This window comes from Parus major, chromosome Z (assembly GCF_001522545.3).
Source record: "Parus major isolate Abel chromosome Z, Parus_major1.1, whole genome shotgun sequence".
Taxonomy (NCBI): domain Eukaryota; kingdom Metazoa; phylum Chordata; class Aves; order Passeriformes; family Paridae; genus Parus; species Parus major.
The window spans coordinates 28,984,693-28,999,592 of record NC_031799.1 but is presented as its reverse complement, the minus strand read 5'-3'; the positions used below and the strand labels follow the sequence as shown (position 1 = coordinate 28,999,592).

The 14,900-nt window shown below is 34.4% G+C and overlaps 1 protein-coding gene across 47 annotated transcripts in view; it reads left to right on the top strand.

The window, feature by feature from the left end:
- The window catches only part of PTPRD (protein tyrosine phosphatase receptor type D), a 1,166,996-nt gene that overhangs the window by 299,235 nt on the left and 852,861 nt on the right, over positions 1–14,900 (top strand). For all 47 annotated transcript variants that reach the window (XM_033520262.1, XM_015652791.3, XM_033520279.1 and 44 more), the window contains exon 3: positions 224–331. The gene's annotated coding sequence lies outside the window, so the exon portion shown is untranslated. The remainder of the gene's footprint in view (positions 1–223; positions 332–14,900) is intronic.

Here is a 14,900-nt window from a genome sequence, read left to right as displayed (position 1 = left end):
TAAATACACACTAAATAAATTATTGTTTAGAGCACTTATTTATAGGTATATCGTATCACACAATCAAGGAGAAATTCAAAGAATGAAATAGTTTTGCTTCCATTCTTTGTGTAACTGTTTTGATGACCCCCTAATGAGACAGGCTAAAATAATGTAATAAATGTCTTACTGCACTTGGAAGGGAGGGAAGAAAAATAGCAACTGACACTGTATTTCATTTCAGGTGGGAGTAAAAAGCAACTGTTTTCCTCACCCTTTACAACCCAGTTAAGAATTTGACTGACAGAATGTTGGCACCAGCTGTGGCAGAACTGATCAGCCTCAACTCCAAGTAAGTGATGTCTTACACATTTGGATATTAATTTTAGACTAAATTTACAAAACCTGCTGATTTCTAGCAACAAACACAAATTAAAAATACACTTACCATGGCACTGTAGAGGACTTTGATTTCCCTTGTAAAATTCTTAAACACATCTTTAAATCAGTATGCAACTTCATCTGTTCATAATGTTATTTTGCAAATTTGATGTCATCTCGTTCTGATTCCTCGTCCTTTCTAGACAATTAAAAGCACTATCTGAAAGTAATGATAAATTATTATAAAATATAGACATGAACATGGGGAAATATTCAATGATAAAGAATTGTAGATAAAAAGTAGTCTATGGATGTAGAAAACAAACTGGTGAAAAAAAACCCTAAGTAAGATTATTTGGGTGCTAATTAAATTAACCTTACTTCCTACTGCATTTCTCATGGGAGACAATTGTGGGTGAAGGACAGAGTAAGAAGCCTTGGTGGTCCAAAAAGTATCTCTGAGGGAGGCCCACATGTTATCTTTCACATGGTAAGAGCTAAAGTGCTAGAGTCATGCACACAGGAATTATGCACACACATTAAAGTGCACCTCTCATCCTTCGAGTCTAAGATTTTTAATATTCATGGGCACCAGTATCTCAGTTCTACTTAGAGTTTTGTTTTCTTTTCTGATAGATGTTGAAAAATCACACTTTTCTTATAGCTAGTAGGAAATTGTGGATAAAATAAAGTCAGGAAGGTTTTCAATTTGTCAGATCTGCTTTTTACTCACAATATAGTTTCTCAATGAAAATCCATTTTCCTCTTTGGACAACTGCTAAAAAACCTGGATGATACTAGACTGGGAAAAGAAGAAAAGGGTGAAAAAAAAGAAAGGAAAGAAGAAAGAAAGAGGTGGTAAAGGCAGAGTTTCAATAATGTATGTTCATTTATGAGAGAGAAAGAAAAGATACGCTACTGTAAAATTGTGGAATGTCTGAAAACTTGTTGGTGTCACTGCAAAACAAGTAGCTCATATTATTAAAATACTTGAAAGGTTGAAAACTGCTCAAAATGTATGTATTTAGAGCTATTTGCATAGTTTAACATAGTCTAACAGAGAAGCTAAATTCTTTTCAGTGCAGAATTTGTCTTGGATCATCAAGATTGCTTTACTGATTACTAGAAAGACTGACAAACTTGAATGTAGTCCATTGCTAGCCAAACCAAGGTAGATTATCGCACATAAACAGTATTTGCTACCTAGAATAAAAGAAATAGGAATCTTCACAAGTTTTTGAATGTATTGAATAAAGTGTGTTAGTATTTATTAGCAGCTACTGAAAAAGACGAATCCTAGTAACACCTTACACTAAAAAACACTGATACTTCGAGAAGGAGAGTTCTTTGTCATTATCTAATTAATGACAAGATGAAGCAACTAATAAGCAACATCCCATATGATTTAGACATATCTTTGCCAAAAACCATTCTTGAGTAGGATACATACATACAGAGAAGAACGATCTCAAGCGAGAATATAATTACCTTGTGACAATTGCCTAGGTATCCTGGAGACTAGTAGATATACATATATTAAATATACATAGTTTTTCTAGTTGCTAACTTATTCATTTTTTTAACATTTTTCAGTTCTTGTGAATGGAACAGGTTTTTTTTAAAATATATTAGAAGTGAAGTATTAAAACCAAATATTTTTATTCTGTTTTCTGGCAAAAATCTGTATTATATCAATATATCAGTATATAGGAATGGTATAAACAGTAAGAATATTTTTAAAAGTTATTTACACGATATTTCAATATTATAAAGTCAGACAAAGAAATCAAAGAAATCAAGCAGCAAAAAATGTTTTACTTCTTAGACACCACATATAATAAGCAGAAGCAATGTCGAAGTATATTGGATGTTACCTATTTCTTCAGTCACATGCAAGGTGAAATTAGCACCAATACTTCTGTATTAATACACTAAATTTTATTGAATATTTCATCCATTCTATTTACTACATGATCCTAAAATTCTATGTCTCACAAACTCAAAATATTTCTCAGGTATGACAAAAATTTATGGAATTATCAGAGTTAATAAACAATGTAATGAATAGAAGCAAACCTCAACATTCTGATGAGGAATTTGAATGGTATACAGATCCCTTTAAGGTTATAGTTATTTATAGCAGCTTTGTTTCACTTATTTCTTATTTTAAATTAGAATTGTTAATTTAGAAATATCACAATAATCACATATGACAGATAAATAGCATCTTATATTTTAACAGCTGCTATATGAACTGTAGAATAGAGGTGGGCCTAGATCATAGATTCATTATTTAACAAGTTTGGGAAAATCCAGATCTGTGCAAATCATACCTATCCAATGTGATGGTCTTGATGAGAAGACAAAGATGCCTGCATTCGATTACCCTGACTTCACAAAGTCCTTTGATGCAGATTTCATAGTACCTTTGTTAGCAGGTAGGTGATATATGAACCAGATAAGCAACCTACAGTGTGACAGTGGCCAGGACTGCTGGTTTTACTGTTGTGATCCATAAATACAAAGCCAAGCCAGTGATCAGAAAGCTGTACTTTCTGTCTAGGATAAATACCAAGGCTAATACCAAGGAAGCAAGATTGTAAGCTGATGCTGCCCAGCTGGGGTGCTGCTGTGCAGTCGTGGCTCTGGGACCTCTGGAGCCACTAGGCTGTCCCCAAGACAGCAGTAGGCCCCAAAAAGCAGTCTCATACCCTGGACTGCTTTAGCAAGGGTGAATCCAGCAGATACAGGAAAGTGATTTTGCACTTCTGTTCATACTCTGAGATCACATCTGGCAGGCTTTGGGTAACATAGTGTGAGACAGGAATTGATGTAATGAAGTTAGACCTGATCTTTGTGGTTTTAGGAGACCAATTGTAAGGAAGCCTGTGAGATGCTGAGATAGCTCTTTATCATAACATATGGACCTCTTTTTATTTTGGATGTCAAGATAACCTTCTTGAGGCAAAGTATGAAGAGTAAGTGAAAATATCAGAAATTTAGGCTTGAATGGGGACATGATGCCTCTTGTAGAATACCGCAGCTGAAAGCATGCCAGATGCATATATCAGTATATATATTCAGTATGTGACATTCAAATTGTTCCCAAATATTAACTGGCTGTTGGTGAAAAAGAATTAAGAGAATGTGATGACTAAATTGTCTAAGATATTTATATACTCTAGAACACACAAAAAAGTCACATGAACAATGAGTGTGTGAAGTTATATATTTCACAAGTGCTTCTTGTGAGCAAAGTACAAGAGCTAAAGCAAAAGACTACTTTTGATTAAAAACATAATTTGTGTATAATAATTAACACAATATGAATGACAAAAAATACAACCCAGAAAAATGAAGGATATAGAGCTTAAGGCTATTCCTGTTATAGTAGTTTAAAATACCCTGACACCAGAATACTCTGTCTCTTTCTAGGCTCTATCCCAATGATAGAGTAAAAGGCAAGCAAAGTAAATACTCCTGTATTCATTCTACATTTGGGAACAAGGTCACAGCAAAGTGAGCATTTGACATTAGGAGTCTGCTATTGGGCCAGAAATGGAACCTGTTTATCTTGACCCTTGTTCCAGGGTTTCAGATTTCATCTCTACGAAAGGTTAACACTTTGCATCTGGATAACATCAGGATCAGATTTTTGCAAGCTTTTAGTACCCTCACTGGTCGAGGTCTTCTATTCTTCCACAGAGAGCACTTATCTGATTATCAACTGATAGTCCCTGATTTTAATACATGCTGAAGGTCAAGGTTAACATTTTTGCCGCTTTTCTGTGTGAAGACAAAATTTGACAAGGTCTAATTGGTTGTGATTTGTTTTTTAATCTTGTAATCTCTTATTATTGTTCCATTTATATGTATGAAGGCAACAGAATTTAGAGACATATTGAACTGACAGTTCGCTTAGACACAGGATAAGAGAAACTGTGTATGTACTGATGACATTTCTCTAGATTGATTCAAATAAGGGAAAGAAAATAGCTTATCTTCTGTCTCCCTCTTTTTTAGTGCTTTGAATAGGCAGGTAGCATGCAACAATTCTTGTTACTAGTTTTGGAGTTGTTTTTTACACAGTATTGTCTGCAGGGTAAGAAGTTCTGTTTACTGTTTGTTCATCAACAATTAGTTTAAAAGTTATATATAGAGAAAAGAGAAAACTGATTCCCTTTAAACATAATGAAAATTCTGCCTCCAGTTCCTAAACTAAGGCCTGTTAATATATTAAAATTAAGGCTTGACAGCATTTTACATAAGTTTAAAAGTATCTTCTGAATAGTAGAATTTTTATGTAAATAACATATTATTAAAAGTCTTTGAAACAAGAAACAAAGATAGAATTTTAAGTACTTTTGCATATTTATAAGTGCAGAATTTGCTGATGGTTAATGTGCAAATACATTACTGTATGTGCAATACACATACAAACTACTCAATAAATGAAACAATCCAAGAGCAGACCAAACAGAGATGGCATGTGAATATAATAATATGAGTATCATTGCATGTCGAATCCTGACATCTTCTATTTTCATAATTCCTGTGGAGTGGAACTACTCTTTTTTTATGCAAATGTGAAATTCAGATGAGGAAAAAGCAATTCATTTCCCCAGTGTAACATAGGAAATACATGGAAGTCCAGGGAGGTATTTTTCCAGATCCTATGTTAGCATCTTGGAAATGAAGCTGCCCTTTATGCAGGGCTGTCAGTAATATAGAAAACAAATAGCCTATTTTCACTTTCACATACAAATATTAGTATTTAAAAAGGGCAAAAATTTTTGAAAACAATTTATAGAAATGGGCATACTGGATTTTTTTTTTTTGTCATACTGTACAGACTGGTGTTATGAGAAAGCTGTCATACATCTGTATTTCATATGATACACACACCTTATCATATGAATTTTTATATATCTTTTAAGTCAGGTAATATATTTGACTGAGGTCTGGGATGGGATGTGCTTGTTTATGTGTGATATGAATTTGGGCAGATATTATCTTCTCATTCTAAGTTGATCTCAGTAGAGCTTTGTGAAGACATCCAAGCTGACTATTTTCATGCAAAGTTATTTGCCTTGATTTGAACATTAAAGTTTCAGCTAAACTGTTCAGTCATATCCTAGGTGAAGCTTGGAAAAAATATTTGTTATGTCCATTATGTTTTTAAAGACATACAGCTTTTACTCAAGATAAACTATTGCTTCTGTCACTAGAAATCAGAGTAATTACTCACAAGGCTGTAGTTTGCTTCAATTTCTAGCAAAGATTGCCACATTTTGCAAGGTGATTTGCCTCTGGAAATATCTTTGTACATATTCTCTATAAAAACTTATAAGTTTATATGCGTATGGAGGATACCCCAATACCACACAGCTCCTACATGTATGCTGACAAAATCTTAGTAAGGGTGAAAAAGTAACACTTTTATATGTGAAAAAAAATAATTTATTAGTAGTATAATTGAAATATTGGAAGTCTAAATAAAATACTATTGCCAGTCCAGCCCTTAGGATTCTGCAAAAGGAAAGAAATTAAGTTTGTTGATGACACCAAACTGAGAGGTGCTGCTGACTCTTGAGCAACAAGAGCCCTTGCAGATGGATCTGGATAGGCTGGAGCAGCTCTGGGTCCCTCAATTTAGAAAGATTTTAAGATCTTTGAATATATCCAGAGAAGGGCAACAAAGTACATGAAAAAGATGGAAAACATGTCCTGTCAAGAGTAGCTAAGGACTTTGGCTTGTCCAGTTTGTAGAAAAAGAGGCTGAGAGGCGACCTCATTTCTCTGCAGTTTCCTGGGCAGAACTGGAGATGAACCTGCTGACTCTTTTCTCTGGGAACCAATGATAAGACAAGTGGGGATGGTTCAAAACTGTGACAGAAGAACTTCAGACTGGATATTAGGAAGCAATTTTTTACCTAGAGGGTGGTCAAAGCCTGGAAACTTTTCCTAGAGTGGTGGTTGATTTTGTGTCAGTATTTAAGAGGCATTTGGACAAGCCCTTAGCAAGGCTTCAGCTTTGGATCAGCCTTGAAGTGGCTGAGTGGCTGGAGTGCATGTTTGTAGATCCCTTCCAAATAAAGTATTCTGTTCTGTTTTATTCTGCTCTAAAGAATAAAATATATATATTATTAGAGAATATGTCTCCATAATCATCGAAGAATTGTAACACACCAGATTAGAAGGGTGCCTCAAAGATCATCTGGTCCAAACATTCTTGTCAAAAGCATGGGCTAGACAAAATTGAGTTGCACCCTGTCAATCTGAATTTTAAGTGTCCAACACTGTAGAATCTACCATTTCCCTGGAAATGATTATTTAGAAGTGTGAGTGTTTAGAAATACTTTCCTCTTGCATATAATCACATTGTCCCTGGAAGTAATTTGTACCCATTACCCCTCATCTTTTCCAAATGACTCCATGTAAAAAGGGAGTCTCCTTCCTCTTTGTAGTTACTCGTTAAATTTTCCTGGGATGTTGTCAGGGCCCATCAATTTGTAGGGCTGAAATTGCTGTCATATTTACTCACCAACTCTTTCTTCAGTAAAGGTGGCTTTGTATTTATTTCAACCAGGGTCTGGTTTGTATTTATTTTGCTTCCAGGGTCTAGCAGTGCTGGTGCAGACAGAAAGTGAATTAAGTGAATGGAATGTTCTCCGTTTTCATCATTTTTGGTGGCTGATTTATCTCTCCTATTTAACAGGACGGTATTTTCTTTCTGTTTCTGCTTGTCATTGGACAGTTTCTTGTAGTTTTTGACATCCCTAGTCAATACCAGTTTTAGCTGAGCTTTGGTTTTGTAACTGCATCTCTGCACATCTTGGAAAGGCTCTTGTGTTTCTCAATGGGTCTTTGCCTGTTTTGACATTTTTGGTATCCTTCTCTTTTGATTCTGATCAGACTCAAAAGCTTGTAGTTAAGCCAAGGAAGCCTCTTCCTCTGCCTACTTCCCTTACCTCTAAAGCAGATTAGCTGATTTCTGCTTTCAGAAGTGCATTCTTGAAAAACTCTCAGCATTCACCAGCTCCTTTTTCCTCCAGGGAAGCTTCCATGGAATACCTCTCAGCTGTGCTCTGAGCATGTTGAAGTTTGCTCTTCTAAAATTTTTGTCTTAGTACCAATCTTGTGTGTTCCACTTGACCCCAAGCTTCACAATATTGTTACCACTGTGGCTAAGGCTATGACTAATCAATATAATTGCATAGCAGATTTTGTTGGTTTACGAGCAACAAGTCCAGCTGTGCCTCATTCCTTTTTGATACATCTAACATTTGTATGAGGAAACAGTCCTCTACCCATTCCAGGAACTTGCTGAATTTCATGTGAGCTGCTGTATTCTTCTTCCCACAAATGCCTGGGTTCTCAAAGTGCCCCATAAGAATCAAGTTCTGTTGATCCAAAGCTTGGTAAGTTCTTCATGACAGTAGCATCTCTGGTACTATTTGAACCACTTGTCATTTTCTACCCTTGCTCCTCTACGCTGCATTATGCACCTCATTTCCAAAGCCTCTGTTTTCATGCCAGCAAGCCCTCTTAACCAAATCATTATGAAAATCCCACAGATGTTATATACAGACTTTACATATTTGTTATTAAACTATTTAAAATTATGGTTATACACCAAAAAACCTAAAACCAAACAAAACAAACCCCTCCCACATACACATACAAAAAGAGAAAAATCCCAAAGCAATCAACCAACCAAAAACCATCAAAAAACACAACAAACCAAAACCTACAACTAAAACAAATCAGAGAAAGGCAGGTCTGGAGAAAAGATTATATCTAAACAAGTTTAAGCACAACTTCAGGCAGATGAAGTCTGTTTTAGACAAAGTGAGACTGATGAACTTAATTTATGAAAGTTTGCAAAATGAGTATAATATCTGGTCTGCTACTGGCAGTAGTAAAGTTTTTATTTACAGCAGTGAGCATTATTCAGTCTGTAAGTACTTGTCCTAGTACTAAAGACTGATATATCATCATTATGAGAAAGAAATTGTCTTCTTTATGCTGCCAGTGTTACCTATCTGATTTGTAGGTACTGCAAAACAGGGCTTAGTAAAATATCTGTCATAAAATTTTAGATACTCATTGAACATGCATTCTCTCTTACCTTAATTGCCTACATGTGACAATTAAAAATGTCAGAACTGATTAAAATAGCAAAATTCACTCATTTAAAGCACTTCTAAATGTTTTACTTTGCCAACATATCCATATTTACTATGAAAGAAAGGGATACCTTCCCTTATCTCTGAAAAATCTGTTTTATATTAGGTTTTATATTTTGCATATTCTCTTCTGTAGCTTTTCTGAAATGTGCTTTACTCCAATTCAGAAGTAAATGTTTAAACATAAAGAATTGCTAGTTTATTTCTTCTCACAAAAATTGTGTTGTTTTCACCTAAATATGTTGGAATAAAATGCATACTTATTGTAGCAAAATGGTTTGGAGCTTCTAGGACAGAAAATAAGAGGAAATACTCTTGTCTCTATATTTCATCTTCTTCCATCTCCTTTTGACTCAAACCCTAAAATAAATACTAATAAAATCTAAAAGTGATATTATTTGAAAGCTATTAAGTTTTTTATTTCTTTCCTTTCTGATGCTGATTTTTATTTTCATATGTGAATTAATTTATTATACATAGCAGTATAGCTGCTGACTGAATTTTTTCTAAAGAAAAGTCTGGTTTCTTCACTCAGGAATATTTGCAGTAACTCATAGGAAAGAAATTCTGAATTAATTTTTAACATTTCAAATCAAACATACAAGCAAACATTTTACAAAAGCAAATCCCTCTAGATTTTATCTGTGGTCAGCCCAAACCTCACAAACATTGCAGTGGGATAATACGTGTCCTTTTTTTTCAAGCAGTTTATATCTAGCTTACTGTTCTCTGTAAATCATTAGCATTCTAATAGTGTCAATCAGATTGTCAAGCAGCCTACATACACACAAACACATCACTGCTTCTTATACCAAAAATCATGTTTGAAACTTTAAAGCTTCGAAGTATATTAGCAGTAAATACAACACCTGATCCCTCCATCTCAACAGATTTAGTGAGGTTGTAAAAAATTCAGCAGTGTTCCAAGAGGGCAGCTGATGCCTCTGGTTTTTTTTCATCTTGTCTTTGGAGGTCCGTTCTGAAAACAGTATGAAAATTTTTCCAGATCTGGTGTGTTTCAGGTTTCCCCATGAAACTCAGTCCTTGTAGGGCAGATCACTTCACTGTTGACCTACTGTGTCATCACTGAAAGAGCACACACAAACTGAACATTTAGTTTGCAGTGGACCACAATACAGTCCTTAGACAGATATAGTTATCAACTTAGATGACAAAAGTGGGCGCTCACATTCAATAAAGAGAAGACTGAGGAGTGATCATTACATAATAGATTCATAGATTACATCTCCATTCACACATTTTGGCTTCACTGTCTGTAACCAAGACTTCAGAACTGAAATTAGAGTTTTTTCTCTCTTCACTCCAGCTACTCTCCTCTGCTCTTCAGGGCTGCGACGGACACGTGGCCTGGAACCATCATGCATGTGAATTTTTCTTAGACTATGTGCTTTTACAACTGTAAAAAAGTACAGGTAGTGTATGTCTGACTCCTGTCTGACCAGAAAGGTTGTACACTGTTAGCTGGAAGGACAGCAGATATTCCCACAAAATAATGAAATAATCAAGAAGATTTTCTGATTTTATGTAATTGTTATTTTAAATGCAATTTCCTTTTTTAGTAGGGAACACCTGGAAAAAATTATGCTTCCATTAAATATGGCTGAACATAGAAGCTGTCCTAGCTAGATGTAACTAATGAGCAGGAAATTCTTCAACTTGTATTTTCTTTGAAGTGTTTAAAATAGTCCTTGTGGAGGGCAGGAGAATAAGTGAGGACAGAACACTGGCATTCTTCCCATCCTAATGGACAGCTGGATCATGATGGACAAATTTCCAGCAGTAGTATGACATTTCTGGAGGATTTGTGTATGACAGATGGGATACCACCTGCTGACAAATTGAAGGGGCTATATTAACATTACTGAAAATAGGGAACTCTAAAACATGAGTAAATTAAGGGTGTCACATCTTTTGCTCCTAATATGTCAGGGAATATCAAGACTTAGGAAGAGGTGAAACACAGAGGACAACTGACTCATTCGAAAATTATTCCAAAGTTTTGAATATGTAGAATGTAAAGGCTATTGGAGATATGTATAGATTATTAAACTGGACAAAGGTCTTTAAGGACCTTTAATCCTTTAAGGATTGATCATAGCTGTCACTATTAAACCAAAAATGGATACACCTGGCTCTGTCACCTCCATTTAAAAGTAGCTTCTTCACTGCAGTTGCAGCTTTTTAACTATTTTATTACCATTTTCAACTGTTATGCAGGAGAGTTATGTGCCTTTTAGTTTCAGTTGTCATGTGAATGCATCCAGTGTAGAATTTCATTAAGCAATAAATTAAATAAATCTTAACTAAATTTTAGCCATTTGATTCTTGAATGTCTGTAGAGGAGTTAAATGCACTTTGAATTTACCTTTTATGTAGTATTTTAAATTATTTTTAAGTGTGTTTATGCAGAAAGGCTCTATCAGAAGATGATAGATAGATAGATAGATAGATAGATAGATAGATAGATAGATAGATAGATAGATAGATAGATAGATAGATAACTCTATCATAGAAGGCCAGCCTAGACATATACTTTGATTATGTAAAGCATAGTTCTAACTAGTAAGAATTTATACCTTTTATGTATGATTACTGTTTTGTTTAAATAAAGGTAAAAAAAGCCCTCAAATATTCTTTTCATTAATAAAAACAATAGGTGAGGAACTATCAGCAGCAGATAATCTCTAAAACTGAAGGCAGTATAAATTTGAGCCCATATGAAAGAAAACAGAAAAAAAAAATTAAAAACTGAGATGTAAAGTAATGAGGGAGACTGGCAAATAGGAAGATAAGCCTTTTGACAAAGAGATAGTTTGCAATTTAATTTTTCTGTTTTGTAGAAAATAAGAGTTCTAAAATAATTCTAAGCTCCTAGAACTACATGGCAAACTACCTCTTATTCTCCACTTTGTATTTAATAGGGAAACTTCGCTCACTACTGAGTAGTGCTGTGCCACATATTGCCCATATTACTCATAATGAATGCATCCCTCCTGTGAGAGGATTTTCACTGGAGACCGTGTGAAGAACTTGTCAACTCAGAAGGATGTGCAAATTTTTCTTTAATATTTGGGAAAGTATTATATTTCTTTAAGGGCTCCTGCCCATGGAAGATGGGACAAGTAGCTGACCCATTAAACAGTAAAAAGGAGTACTTTGTTTTAAGAATGAAGTCCTGCCTGTAGGGTTTTAAAACCCTGCAGGGTTTTAAGGGCTGTAGCTGTAAACGGTCTCTTGTTTCACATTACTCAAAGTTATGGTAATGAAAAAGCTTTCCTTTACTCTACCCTTTTTTCCTAGAAAAATTGTACTTAAAATAGAAATCTGTTTCAGATGACATTGAAGCTAAACTCAAGCTTATAGTATCACTTGTAGAGCAAAGGTGATAAGTGTCCTGTTTTGCTTTACAATATTTACTTATTTTTCTGTTGCTTTAAATAATTAAGATGTGTGAAAACTATAGTCACATAAGCAATAGTTCACAAACTACTGACTAATTCATTGATTACTCCTGCTTTGAAATATGACTACAATTTCTGCTGACACTTACAAGTAAGATGATTTACGGACAACACTTTCCCAATTACCATTATAATGTAGAAATTTATTTAAAAAATCATATTATTATGTTAAGCATATTAAATAGGCAATAGAATTCCTATCGCTAAACCCCAGATATTTATGTTATAGAAATTCACAGTTATTTAAATATTTATAAAATGGGAGTTGAGAAAAGCATTTTGAAAAGCAGTTAATAATGAGCAGACATCAAGGGAGCCATCATTATACAGCAAAATGCTGTGCAATTCCAATAACTTCCCTGGTGCAGAAGCAGGCCATCAAATTTAATTAAAAGCAGTCAAAAATAAACTGAAAAATTGAACTGCAAAAGCCTATCCTTTGCCAGCAGCTAAAGGCAAAGAGAAAGAGAAGGGAGAACCTTGAAAGTAGTAATGAATTGATAAGCCTTTCTGCCTGCAACTTGTAATTTGTTCTGTCAGATTTTAGTATCAGTTAAACTAGATTAATAGAACAACCACTGACTCTCTATCTTCAATCCTATGCCCAGTTCTTTTCTTATGGGTTTTGATGGTAAATGAAAGTCTGAGAGGGTCAAAATTTAAATTAATTTCCTTGTTTGCTGATTTCTTTTATATAATTCTGTCATGTACATTAGTCAGACACAGGCAAAATAAAAACAATTTAGAGATAGAAATAAACATTTCTATTGAATGTGTTTTCTGATTCTTCCAGAATGGTTTCATATCTTTTTATCCAACAAACGTAGATATCACCTGGAAAGTTCATCTGCTACTAGAAGCTCCCATGGGGAAATGAAAGATAAGGAGAATCATTTGTAATGTATTAGGACTAGCAAATTTATTGCTGCTTTATATGCTCAGATTAATGTGGATATATTCAAACTGTACCACAAGGACAGAACCAATTTACTTTAGATAATTTTATTTTTTATAATAATAATGTTTTAATGAAGCTAAATCTTCCCTGCTGTGACCTTATTATGTTTTTCAACATCAGCAGGAAATAGATTATGTTGCATCGTAACAGAGCTTATGAAACAGCGGGAATTTGGAGGCAGAAGATCAATTATATTTTAGGTGGTCAATACAGAATCAGGAGAGGCAAAAGTCAAGTAGATTCTGGGAAATAAACCAGTTTAAAAAAAAAATTATTTTCATGCTAATCAACATTACACACTACAATTTTTATAGGGGTTATGAAAACAGTTGTTTCCTAAAAAGGGAATTTTCACTCTAGTAGGTATTTTAGGAGGATTGATGTTATCTTATAAAACAAAGCTAAGTAAATTGGAATTGTGATGTTGAAAGATTGCATAAAATTGATAGCAATACAACTGATTATTAATTCACGCTTTGATAATAAATCAATCCTTATGAAATTAAAACAAGTGGCCTAAGTTAAAAAATGTACAATTTATTGCATGCCATTCAATTTTCATCAGTTATCAGAATTTGAAAGGTAAATAACAATTAATTCAAAATTGGAGGTAAACTTTTCCCTCATTCTAATTTCTCTCCTTCCTAACCAGTCAAATCTTGTGCCCTTGAGTTCAGGAGTAAGCAAACTCTCAATAAAGATTTGCTTATAATCCACTAGATATTGAAAAAAGATGCTTTTAAGATCATTCACTCTTGTTGAAATTACTAGATATTTTGATGACATTATATTCAATTTTAGACACTCTTTACACTAAAATGTTAAAAAAAACACAAAAGACATGAAAAAATACTTATTTTATGGGTTATCTAGGAAGATCTTCTCAGATGTCATGCAAAGCAGTATGTTTAAATTCATGTACAATAATTCCTTGTACCTCTGATGCAAGCAGAAGGCTTGCATATTGCATATTGTTAGTGCGTATTAATTATAATTCTTTAAACTAATTTTGTATGGTTTGCAGTCAGACAGAAAATACTTACAGGCACATGGCAGATTGTAAACAAGTGAGTAGACAGAAGTACTTAATTTTCAAACTTTGAAGGGATTCTTTGCAATGAGGCTAGGATACCCCAGTATACCGTCAGACAGATGTGGACACATTTGTGATTGCTTTTGTGCAGTCAAATGATGAAATAGTCAAAAGTCTTGGAAATAAATACAGGAAACATAATAAATTTGGTCAGTCTGAATAGCATTTATCACCTGAGGTACTCAGACTGAAAAATATCCAGCATGATATTAGAAACTGAATCTGAAGCCAATATGTGCCAAGGTTGGTTTGTAATATTTGCTTTCCCACCTGGAAAAGAAATCATGAAAGAAAAAATATTTGCTGGCCCCACCTGGAAAAGAAATCACAGAAGATATGAATGTCCCCATATGTCAGCCACCTAAATCAGGACCCCTGAATTCTAAAGAAAGAAGTAAAATGGATACAATATGTCAATCATCAGTGTGTTCACACTTGCGCTTAAAGAAGAGGTCATCTTGATTTGCCTTTATGGAGGGAGGTGGAGAAGTTCCCTTATGACATGACTCAGTGAAGAAGCTGCAACTGTGTCTGTTCTACTTCTAGAAGGTTATCAAGAATTGGTTTGAGAGGAATGACTGGTGCATATATTTTTCAGATGTTTGTGAGACCCTTATTCTTATCACAAGTCATTTATTTCCATGAACATATAGCCAGGCTGTCAGACGGAGATGTAGTCACATTCAGCTTGGAAAACAAGAGAGACTCTCAAAATCTCTCACCTCTTTACAGGGTGGAATCCTAAATATAAACTTGGTATCCTTAGGCCTATAGTGATCAATGCAAATGCCTTTTCTCCTGGAGCAAGATATGAAAGG